This window comes from Eurosta solidaginis, chromosome 5 (genome assembly GCF_040869045.1).
Source record: "Eurosta solidaginis isolate ZX-2024a chromosome 5, ASM4086904v1, whole genome shotgun sequence".
Lineage (NCBI taxonomy): Eukaryota > Metazoa > Arthropoda > Insecta > Diptera > Tephritidae > Eurosta > Eurosta solidaginis.
Genome location: NC_090323.1, coordinates 85,611,936 through 85,624,192, shown reverse-complemented (window position 1 = coordinate 85,624,192; position 12,257 = coordinate 85,611,936). Strand labels below are relative to the sequence as shown.

At 36.7% G+C, this 12,257-nt stretch overlaps 1 protein-coding gene across 6 annotated transcripts in view; it reads right to left on the bottom strand.

Moving 5' to 3' along the window:
• Positions 1-12,257, bottom strand: part of cort (cortex) — a 616,404-nt gene that overhangs the window by 368,887 nt on the left and 235,260 nt on the right. The window lies entirely within an intron of this gene.

The window sequence follows — 12,257 nt, the reverse complement described above, 5'->3', positions numbered from 1 at the left end:
GAAGAACGGTCGAAGTGCCTCATTTCTGTTTCTGTATACAGTAACTTTTGTTCGAGAGTCTAGATTTTTCCATTGCTGCAGCCGTGATCCTAGCTACTCTGCTTTTTGTTTGGACAAATTCAAATCACGAATCAAATCGCATGACAAAGTCGCTTTCACTGCTCGGGGGTGATGGAGTTAAAGTTTCCAGGACATTTGCACTTATACTTCGATAAACTGGCAATGGATCATTAGCAGTACGTGGAACTGGTTTGGATACTGATGATACATCAGGATAATTATATTTTGCTAATTTTTTTGCATTTATACCCGTAACTTTCATCAAACAAAAGTAGCAATCATCTTTATGGTTTTTAGGTTCTCTCCAGAGCGCTGGCATTGAAAAGGAAAAGTACTCACGTTCTCCCGATGACCACTTATACAGCTTTGTTTTGCATGCGTTACAAATAAATTTCGGTCTCCATGACTTACGAGTGTCTGCTACGCTGAAACCAAAGTAGTGCAGATACGCATCTTTGAGCGCATTTGTTATTATTTTGCCACTTTTTTTAATCATATAACCACCACAAACGTAACAAAAACACTTTGGATCAACTTCGCAACACTGTCTCTGCATTTTTATTTTTATATAATGGTGTTGATGGTTTAGAATATATTTTAATTCTGAGTCTTAAACTATTTTACATTTGCTTATATACTAAATCTTAAAACTATGTTCCTAAACGTAACTATACTTGTAAGTGCGTTTGTGTATCTAATGTTAGACAAAGGACTAATTTTAATGTCTTCTTAGTTTATTCCAGGCATGCTTAACCAACGAACCGATATCATTTCGTTACGATAATTAACGTCAATAAACGAAACAAAGTCATTTCGTTTCGTTTATTAACGTTAAGAACGTCAAATTAACGAAATGATTTTGTTTCGTTTTCTGCCATATCAAAACGAAATCAAATCGTTTATGTTGATTATTAATTTAAAACTATGCTGGAAAAGCTGATTGATGGCGGAGTCATTAAAGGTGAAAGCATTAGCCAAGCTGATTGCATCTTTTCTCATGAATTTTGACAGTACGAACATTTCTCAGAGTATTTTTGACATTACCACCAACGAATTACACAAACAAATTACATGGAGTTTGTGTGTGTATGTTCGCTCGCTGTTAGCACCTTACGGCTTCACCATGGCTATAGCATTGCCAGCACAATTCAAACATAAAGTATCACGTTTTTGTTAACGTTTTTAACATTAACGAAAGCTTTTCGTTTCGGTTAAAAACGAGATACAATTTATCTTGATAATTTCTTTATCGATAACATTTCGAAGTGTTTCAACGGAAACGGTGGAAATTTTTTGATAAACGATTAGCTTAACGTTAAGGTGCATCCCTGGTTTATTCTATTGTTTGCTTCTATTGTTCTATTGATTCTATTGTTTGTTTTCTCAAGGGCATTGCTTGAATATTAAGAAACCATCTGTTTTGTATGAGGGTGGTACCTTATCCTGTTTGTTTTGTAAGTATGTATGTATGACAATATTATCTTAAATTCTAGTGGACTGTATAAATTTACTTTTTTTTAGAGCGGCGTAGTTATATGTTCATACTTTTATGAACATTCTGCCATTTTTACTTACTTATCAAGCAGTGCCACGATTTAAAAGCTGCTATAACAGCACAATGGTGCTATCATGCGAGATCTCGGAAACTAGAATGAATCTTGAAAAACTGAATGCAGATTCGAATTCAGCATATCATATATAGTTAAGAATCGCTCTTATCTGCTCAGATCCAAAAGTTGACCTGAATTTGTAAACTTGTGCTATGACCACGGAAGAAGATAACACGTTTTTTTCGCTTCCAAAGACAGTCGGTTCTATGTACCGGAGCGACTCGGGATTTTTCCCGACCAAGCGCTGTAATTTCTGTGTAACCCCATTTAATTTGTTGCGTCCCTTACACACATTTTCATCTTCCCAGCAGATCCTTGCAGCGGGTCTGCGCCATATTCTCTTGCTCCAGGAAGGTATTTTACCCAATTCGGGGCTAGTACCTGATCCCGGTCCAGAGAAATAGTTTTGTTGCGTGTGCCAGAAAGGAATCTTTTTAGGACAGTCACATTGCCAGTGTGTCACGTGTAAGGGATGGTTACACCGCACGAGATTTTCTGCGCTAGACCAAAAAACCCGTCGTACCAGTAACCCCACGGCACCACCAGCGCATACGGCCACTCCAAATACTATTTTCACACAGAAACTTAATGATCTCATTTCACCTTCTAATGAAATCGTAAATTTTTTGCTTTCAGACAGAAGTAACTGCTCGATTAGTATGAAGGTTGAAATGTCAAGCGAATAAAATGGCAATGCTATATGACAGACAATCATGGCGGAACGATACAAGGTGGCAGCATGGTGACATACCTACACACATAAATAAGAATTCCATGTACTTTGTTTTTGTAAATTCGATGGACAAATGTCAAAATCGTACTGCGCCGGAAGTTGATGTATCAAATCAAATAAAAAAAGGTTATAATCAGCTGTTCGATGCGGCCACCTTGTATCGTTCCGCCATGCAGGCAATGACATTTAATTTGACAAATGACATTTTTAAGCACTGAACACACCAAAAACTAAGAAATTGAACGCTCCCAACAGAGTTGCATTGTGCTTTTGACTTCATTAGGCATTCGATTAGCTACTAATGAAATAATTATAGATTCGAATTTTGTAGGGAAGATTGAGCTAAATAAGCGTCTTAATGTAGAAAACTGTCATTATTATTCAATAAGCCGTATGTGTGAAAACAGTTTAATCGTAGCTCCAATCTCCGTAACAGGCTAGGTAGCAATGCCAAGTATCAGCCCCTACCCCATCTTCTTCTCTAGGTAAGGGAAACAGACTCTTAGTCCCTGCCAGCTTGTGCACCGTTTGCCAGCACAAAATATATATGCTTCCGACATCTGCTCAATGCAGTTCCTGCCTTGACGGTGCCACTTTCCTAGATGTCCTGGTCTCAGCGACCGTGTTGCCAGGCCGTAAGTCACCCTAACTTACCCACAGAGTGACAACGTCTTCCCCGTTGCATTTCAGAATACTGCAGTTAAACTGTAATAGGCTAACTGGGAAGATCACGGAGACAGTCGATTATATGAAGCCGCACAGCATCCGCATTGCTGCGATCCCAGAGACCAAACTCACGGCAAGATCTGCTTTGCAGACCTGCTCTGAGCACAACGTCCACAGAAAAGATCGCAAGAGTGGAAATGGGCGCAGACTCGCATTTATCACCCACCACCCAGTGCAATATCATCTATTTGATCCCGACATCGGCCGTAGGGACAGTGTCCTGGAACGTCAAGGCATATCTATTCGGTCAGGCGATGTAAATTTAGAAATTATCAACATCGACATCCCTCCTGTCACCTGTTGCCCAGTGGATACTGCCCTGGACCAAATCGTAACATCCGTGATCGTAGAACTCGTCACGTAAAAATATGATTTTCGGATTATGACATACGTGAACGTACTACATCGATCGTAATTTTGGATCGCAACATACGTGACGAGTGACTGAACGTACACATTACGTTCCACTTTCATTCGAACACAAACTGGCGGTCGTATACACACAAAATTTCATTGAAAATTTAGGTATATAGTTAAAATAGATGAATAAATAAAATATAATAACAAATTTGAAACTCTCATTAATAAAGGTCGAATTCAAACAAGCTTAATCCAAGCCAAAAGGAAATAATGGCGGAATTCATGGCGATACTCCCGCTTTGGCATCGGCTTGCTTCCAATTTAACTTCTCCATAAGGTTACTAAAAGCTTATTTAGGCAAGGTGGACATGAGGCTACGCGTAGATATTAGATGCTGCAGGCGAAATCTGTACGCTTTCATGTCGAATACATGTACTTGAATGGAGAGCTGCGTACGACGCGTCAGCTGCATGAAAGCGACAAAGCATGAAAGTTTCATGTAGCTTGGCGTACAGCAATGTTGGTCGCTAGACGTAAATCCGCCTAGAAGAAGCAAGGAGAAGATGTTTGTTTACAATTTTTCGTTTGCAAACTTGCGAAATTTTTTTCCACTTATGCACGGGGGTGAAAACTTTTCTTTTTAATTTTATACACAATCAACTTTTGTATAATGGCAATTTGACAGCATAAATTAATTTGTTTAATTTTTTAGTAATATTTTTCACTTTGTAGCGACGCATGGGAGTAGCTTCATACGTATGCAGATATTGAAGCGTAGAGGAATTGTAGCCACATGAAATATCTTGTTTACGTTATACCTAAAGCTTATTCTAACTTGTCTTTTGTAAAGCGCTATGCTAAAGATTTTAACGATCCGTATACTCGTAAAGTGCTCTACAATTCGTTAGTGCGGTTTAAATTGGAGTACGTGTCAGTAATTTGGAATCCAATTTATCTCTCATATTCTTTTAGGGTGAAAAGAGTGCACAAGTGTTTCATTTGGTTTACTCTATAACCACTTCATTTTAGTGAACCTGTCCCATCATACGCTGACAGGTATATGTATGCTTATAAATGTTAATTCCCTCGCTGGTAGAAGAACTGTGAGTTTAATAATATATAAATGTAAGGCGCGATAACCTCCGAAGAGATTTTAGACGGAGCTTCGCTTACAATTTGGCTCGTGCCGCTTTAAATTTTCCTACAAATTTGCAGGACTAGACCTAAATGCCTTCTGACGACTCCGAACGGCATCTGCAAGGCAAATGAGTTACACTGAGAAGATTTTCATGGCAGAAATACACTCGGAGTACTTGCCACTTCACCCCCGGGGGCGACCGCGCTTAGAAAAACTGTCTTCTAATTGAAAAAATTTGTTTCTAAAATTTTGATGTTGCTTTGCCTGGGACGTGCACTCAGGAACTTTTCTGGCAGACTGTTCATGTTTATATTGTTAATGGTTCCACTCATTCTACAGATACCTAGTAAACGCTAGCACTCAATTTGCTATTTAATTTAAAAATTATGAAATGCAATTATTTTAATTGTGCCCCCATAAGTAAATCTCAACTTAACGATGTCGATATTTTTTTCTAGGATTTCATCCCCCAACTCTTACTTTATATTAGATACTTATTTGTTAGTGTTAAGTAAATTTTGTGATCTTGTCTGTAAAGTTTTTGTAACCATAGACTTTAATAAATAAATGAAATGAGACGAAATGAAACAAGTAAGGAAGTCTAAGTTCGGGTGAAACCGAACATTAAATACCCAGCTGTACACTTGAAATGCTGTTGTTGTTTGTTTTGTGTGCTTAATAGTGTTACAAGGCTGCGCAGTAATACATATACATATGGTTCTATTCTGAACTAATTTTCGTTTAAAAGAAGCAACAAGGATACAGAGGTTAACACCAATGACCTTGCGTAGTGTCTCTGCATGGTCATTAATTTATATATACTTTGTTTAATAACTATTTGTTATTTGTTTTCTTTTTTGTTTATCATAAACATTGATTTTTATGATACATAAAATTTGGATGATTGAAAATAAAATTATACGTGTGAGATATTTTTAAAATAAAAGACATATAAAATATTTTAATTTACGCAAACAAATATTTAAAATATATTTATATTTTAAATATTAAATAGCTTCACTATATTTGGCGATCCTGCCATTTTTAAAATCATGAATTACAAACCCAAACATATTTAAAACTAAAATAAAGAATGATTTCTAATAATTCAGGATGTTCGGTGAGATAAGCGTGTTCAACATATAAACACAAAAAAAAAACAACAAAAAAAACGACCCAAAATGTATCTAGTCTTGAAAATATAAAAAGACGAACTGTCATGCGCTGATATTAAATTTGACTAAATAAATAATATAGACGAAGATGTCCAGTGATTAAAAATCCAAATTCATATATGAGAAAGGGTATAAAATGTGCAATAGTTGCAGCTAAAATGAATTCTCTGCACTAAGTGAAATTGGAAGTTATCAGTAAAAAAGGAATAAACAATTGTAATTGGAAGTGATCAGTAAAAAAGGAATTGACAACCGTGAAATTGGAAGTTATCAGTAAAAAGAAGTCAACAATTGTAATTGGAAGTGATTAGTTAAAAATCGACAACCGTTTTTCAGCGGCCAACATTTAATATCGGAGCATAACTTGGAATAATTTAACACAAATTTTAAAACTGCTTTTCTACACCATTGTGCCTGTATTATCTATCAAATATCTTAACGAATGAGACTTACTAAATTAAATTATATATTTTTGTTTAGTTTAGATTTAATTTAATTCGAATTCAAAATGACAACTGGGTCACCTACATGTTCTGATTCTTGCAGACAGATGGTTAGAACATCTCAGGAAACACCACAGCAGACGCAATCAGAAACACAGACACAGCAACCAATTATAACACAAACAAATGCTGAAATACATGCTGCTTCGATCGAACTGCCTAATTTTTGGATAGAACATCCTGAAGCATGGTTTGTTCATATTGAAACACAATTTGCTTCAAAAGGAGTAAGTTGTGATAATTCGATATATGAATATTTAATAATATCGTTATCACAAGAAACAATAATGACAGTGTTTGACATTATTCAAAATCCACCTACTAGTAACAAGTATGAAAACTTGAAGAGAATTTTAATTGAGCGTCACTCTTCGAGTGAACAAGAACGGTCTGATGCGGATATTGGCGATAGAAAACCATCGGAGTTATATCGCTATCTTTCTTTTCATGCCGGATCATGTTTCGGATCTGATCTCATTAAAAAACTTTGGTTTAGAAGATTACCTAAAAATTTAAATATATTCATCTAATATACAAAATATTATTGACTTAATAAAACGTGCTGATGATATGTGGGAGAATAGGAAGCGAAATGAAATGTGTGCTTTTAGTTCGGAAAAACAAAAAGACATAAATTTTGAAAAGAGATAGAAAATCTTCACAAATTTTTCTAAGTTGTCAACTGAAGTTTATTCAATGCGACAAGCGTTTCATAATCAAAAACGGCAGTCACGACCATTTAGTCGAAATCACGTACGAGATAGATCAGTATCGCGTGGTTGGGTATGTAAATATTGTAACGAATTTACTTGCAAATCCTCTTATTTGCCCTTCTGCTAAGTTCGAATCACTAAACTGTTGAATAAATAATGCAAAATGGCCTTTATTAAAGTACTTCACAATAACACTCAAACTGTGCAACGAATAGCTTGCTTAATAACCACACTGATTGATAGCTCAATGAAACTCTACTATTCAAAATAATACTGCTCTTGTTCGCTAGATAGCGTCTTAATCGAAGTCTCAAATCAAACTGAATTCCAGCGCCTCTACAATTGCCGCCTTTTATAACCCCCTTAGTTTTGCTAATATTCGTAACACTGCCCTCCACCTAAGTCTGATCGTCCCGATCAGACAAATCTCTCGATCTAAACGCTGCTATCATCGCCAAATGTACCACTCTTCTATTTCGTGATTTCCCAATTGCTTTTATGCGGTAGACGACATCACTGATCGCCTTCACAACTCTGTATGGGCCTTCCCAACTGCAACGATATTTGGATGGAACACCTTTCACTCTCTGTTGCTTGGCCAATGAACTACTTCGTAGAGCTTGCGCTTGACGGATTGGCTTCGCATAATCAGTATCGTTCCCACATTTCACAAGAGTAGGCTTGAAACTACCCTCGCATTCTTTCTCGGAAATTCGTTGCTTCGTTTTCCTGCGTCTTTTAGGTTTTGTCAATGCCAGTGTTTCTCTCGCAGGTACTTTTGGTTTTGCTTTATTTGGACCTATTAACCTTTGTCTTTGACTTCCGTGGTTTTTGTCGAGTCTTCTCCACCAGTACTCGATTACTACTGAATCCTTTCCACAAACTGAAGTTAAGTGGTATATCCTGGTTCTCATAACGCATCACCCTTCTCTGCATATCGATCTTGATGTCATGGTCAACCAAGAAGTCCACTCCCAATATGACTTCTTCAACGATCTTCGCCACAACGAATTTGTGTAGAACCGTGACCTATACTCGCCAGTGACCGTATGCAACTTTGCTCCAGGTAACGGTTTTATTCTCCTGTTGACCAGGTCAGATCGGATCAAGGAATGAGATGCGCCCGTATCTACAGTCAGTACACGTTCTTTACCATCCACATTCCCTCTGACGGTAAGACTGCTTGATTTCCTTACAATTTGCGACGCAGATATCACAATAGCCGGGCCAAGTTTTCGTTCTTTACATTCGACACGCTCTTGCTCATTTCCGCCAGCTTTGCGTTTACGGCCACCCACATTGTTGAAACTATTAGGACCAAGATCGCTATGACGTGCAATGTGACCTGGGTTGCCGCACTTGAAACATTTAATAACTCCGGCATTCTTCTGTTGAGATCTCTTCAGTGCTTCCAAAATTGTGTCTACCCACTCTGACCTTTCTACTTCCACACGGCGTGCTTTGAAAACTGGCTTACACAGAAGCGACGCTGTTTCCTGAATCAGAGCTTGTGACACCGTTTCTGCGAATGTTAGTTTTGGATTCGCATATGTAGCCCGCTTCGTTTCCACATCTCGTATGCCTTTTATGAAGCCCTGGATTTTTATCCTTTCAGTGTATTCCACGGGTGCGTCCTCATTTTCCAAATGAGCCAACCTTTCAACATCCGAAGCAAACTCTTCCAAAGTCTCATTAGCTTATTGATAACGGTTTTGCAATTCTATTTGAAATATCTGTTTCTTGTGTTCGCTTCCGTATCGCCTCTCTAGAGCGCTCATCAGTGTTTCGTAGTTGTTCCGCTCTCCCTCAGGAATAGTCTGTAAGATTTCAGCAGCAGATCCTTTCAATGCCACGAATAGTGCAGCAACTTTATCTTCAGCACTCCAGTTGTTCACTGCTACGGTCTTCTCAAACTGAATCTTAAATACCGGGAAAGGAACAGAACCGTCAAAGGATGGTGTTTTTACCGTTGGATTGCTTGCTGAAACAGCTGGGCGATTTAGTTGTAACTGGTCCATACGACCTTTTAAATCATTTACTTCTGCCTGAAATTGAGCCATTTTTGCATCCTGCGCTTCCAGTTTTGATGATACCTGTTCCAAAATTTTTGCCGACATTTCAGATATACGTGCCTCTTGCGCTTCCAATTGAGATGCCATATATGTCTTTTGGTCTTCCAGTTGAGATGACACTTGTGACGTCATTTCTAAAATACGTACATCCTGTGATTCCAGTTGGGATGCGATATATGTCTTCTGTTGTTCGATCTGTGTTTCCATCTTGGATGTAATCTGTGTCGACATTTCTGACATACGCGTTTCTTGTGAGTAACGAATTTACTTGCAAATCCTCTTATTTGCCCTTCTGCTAAGTTCGAATCACTAAACTGTTGAATAAACAACTCCAATATGTAATAATGCAAAATGGCCTTTATTAAAGTACTTCACAATAACACTCAAACTGTGCAACGAATAGCTTGCTTAATAACCACACTGATTGATAGCTCAATGAAACTCTACTATTCAAAATAATACTGCTCTTGCTCGCTAGATAGCGTCTTAATCGAAATCTCAAATCAAACTGAATTCCAGCGCCTCTACAATTGCCTCCTTTTATACTCTCGGATGTCAACGTTCGCATCTTCTAGGCGCTTCCAGAATCTACTAGTCCAGCAGCTCTGAAACTTCTCAGCTGTAACTACAATTGCATGATTTTATGGTTTTTCTCATTGCATACTTTCAGGAGTATCTCAGATATATGCATGTGTTTGTGCATTGGCTCTCCGCTGCTCGTATACGTACATGGTACATATGTGTAGACGCAATTATTGTTTCGTTTATGTAGATACATAATGATTGATATATGGATGTGAATTCACGTCACTGCTTAGCATCGGCTTAGAGATAGCAGCACCCCTTAGTTTTTGCTAATATTCGTAACAATTTTATTATCGGTTTGGTAGTGTGAGAAGCCATGCTCGTATAATTCTAAGGGAAACTAAATTCACCCATCATTTTTACGGCAGATGATGGGTTAAAGAATTGCTCTGCAGGCCATCTGTTTATTTATGATAAGAATAATAAATTGAAGTTTCTTGTAGACAGTGGTGCAGAAATATCTGTGTTACCATCGTCAAAATTCAAAGCATTTAAAAAACCTTCTGACTTATTCTTAACTGCTGCAAACGGAAGTAGTATCAAAACTTTCGGTAAAAAACTTGTTAATGTGAACTTGTCTTTACGTAGAGAGTTCCCGTTTATTTTTGTTATAGCTGATATAACAAAGCCAATCATAGGAGCAGATTTTCTAGCAAAGTTTGGACTTCTTATTGATCTTAAAAATAACTGTCTTGTTGATCACTTAACTAAAATGTCTGCTGGTGCAATTTCTAGCTACGAAAAAAATTCTTTACCAAAACTTTTTTCAATTGATAATAAATATACACTATTACTTAAATCATATCCTTCTCTTTTGTCAGAGCCGGATTATACAAAACCGGCTAAACATTCCACTGTTCGTCGAATTGTGTGTCATGGGGATTTACCTTTTTCAAAACCCCGCCAAGATTAAATTCGATTTTTTAGTTAAATCAGGAATTTGTCGCCCCTCTTCAGCACATGGTGCATCACCGTCTAGTTTCTAAAAAAGAAGTGAATGACTGGAGACCTTGTGGTGATTATCGCTAGTTAAATTTTGTTAAGGTGCCTGATAGGTATCCACTTCCTCATATTCATGATTTGAATATGAATCTTCGTGAAAAAAAAAACATTTTTTTCAAAAATTGACTTGGTACGAGCTTATCATCAGACACCAATGTCAGAAGATGATATTTCTAAAACTGCTATCACTACACCATTTGGGTTGCATGAATGTGTTAGGATGCCGTTCGGTATTCGCAATTCAGCTCAAACGTTTCAACGTTTTATTAATGTAGTGCTGGGTGATTTAAATTTTGCATTTGTATATTTGGATGATATTTTAATAGCAAGTAGCGATGAGGAACAACATATTTTAGATCTTGAAATCGTTTTTAGGAGAATTCATGACTTCGTGCTAAATATTAAACTAAATAAATGTATATTTGGTGTTTCTGAAATAAATTTCTTGAGTTATAATATATCTAATGCAGGAATTAAACCGACAGGAGAAAATGTAAAGGGTATACGCGAATTTGAACAACCTAAAACAGTTAAGCAATTGCAGAAATTTATTGGTATGATAAATTATTATCATCGCTGCATTCCAAATTTAGCAAAATTATTATTACATACAATAGCAACAAATGCATTGCAGAAGAAAATTCAAATTCTTGTTTGGAATACTGATGCTAAAACAAACTTCATAAAAGTAAAAGAAGTACTTGCCACATAAGTTCATTTAAGCCATTTTGATATTAATGCTAGACTTTCAATTTCAACAGATGCTTCAACAATAGCTATGGTGCTGTTCTTCAACAACACACTAAAAATTGCCTAGAACCCTTAGCATTTTTCTCAAAGAAATTAACGGCTGCAGAGTCAAAGTACAGCGCATTTGATAGGGAGCTCTTAGCGATTTATCAAAGAATTGAGCATTTTAAACATTTTTTAGAGGGGAGAAATTTTACTGTGTATACTGATCACAAACTCTTAATCTACGTTCTCAATTCGAAAACAGACAGAAGTCCTCGTCAAATTAGACATCTTGAATATATTTCTTAATTCACAAATGACATACAACATATTTCTGGTAAGGATAACATAGTTGCAGATACGTTGTCTAGAACACCAGAATTTACAACATTGGAACAAGAATTTAGTTTAAAGAGATTATACGTAGAACAAAACAAGGATCAGACGCTTCTTCAGAACTCTCCGTGCCCATATAATTTTAAAGGTATTCAGATACCTCTTTTAAAATTTAATATTTATTGCGAAGAAAATAATGGTTTGACAAGACCATATATACCAAACAGTCTACGTTTGGATGTATTTCATAAATTACATTCAATAAGTCATCCAGGTATTAGATCTACTCGCCATTTAATAACATATAGGTATTTCTGGCCATTCATGAATAAACAAATTGATGAATGGACGAAGTCGTGTGTAGACTGCCAAAAATCTAAAGTTTATAGACATGTTAAATCTCCAGTTCAGAAGATAACAATTCCAAAAGGAAGATATGCATATTGATATTGTAGGTCCTTTACCAGTTTCAAATGGATTTCGATATATCCTAACAATAATTGATAGAAATA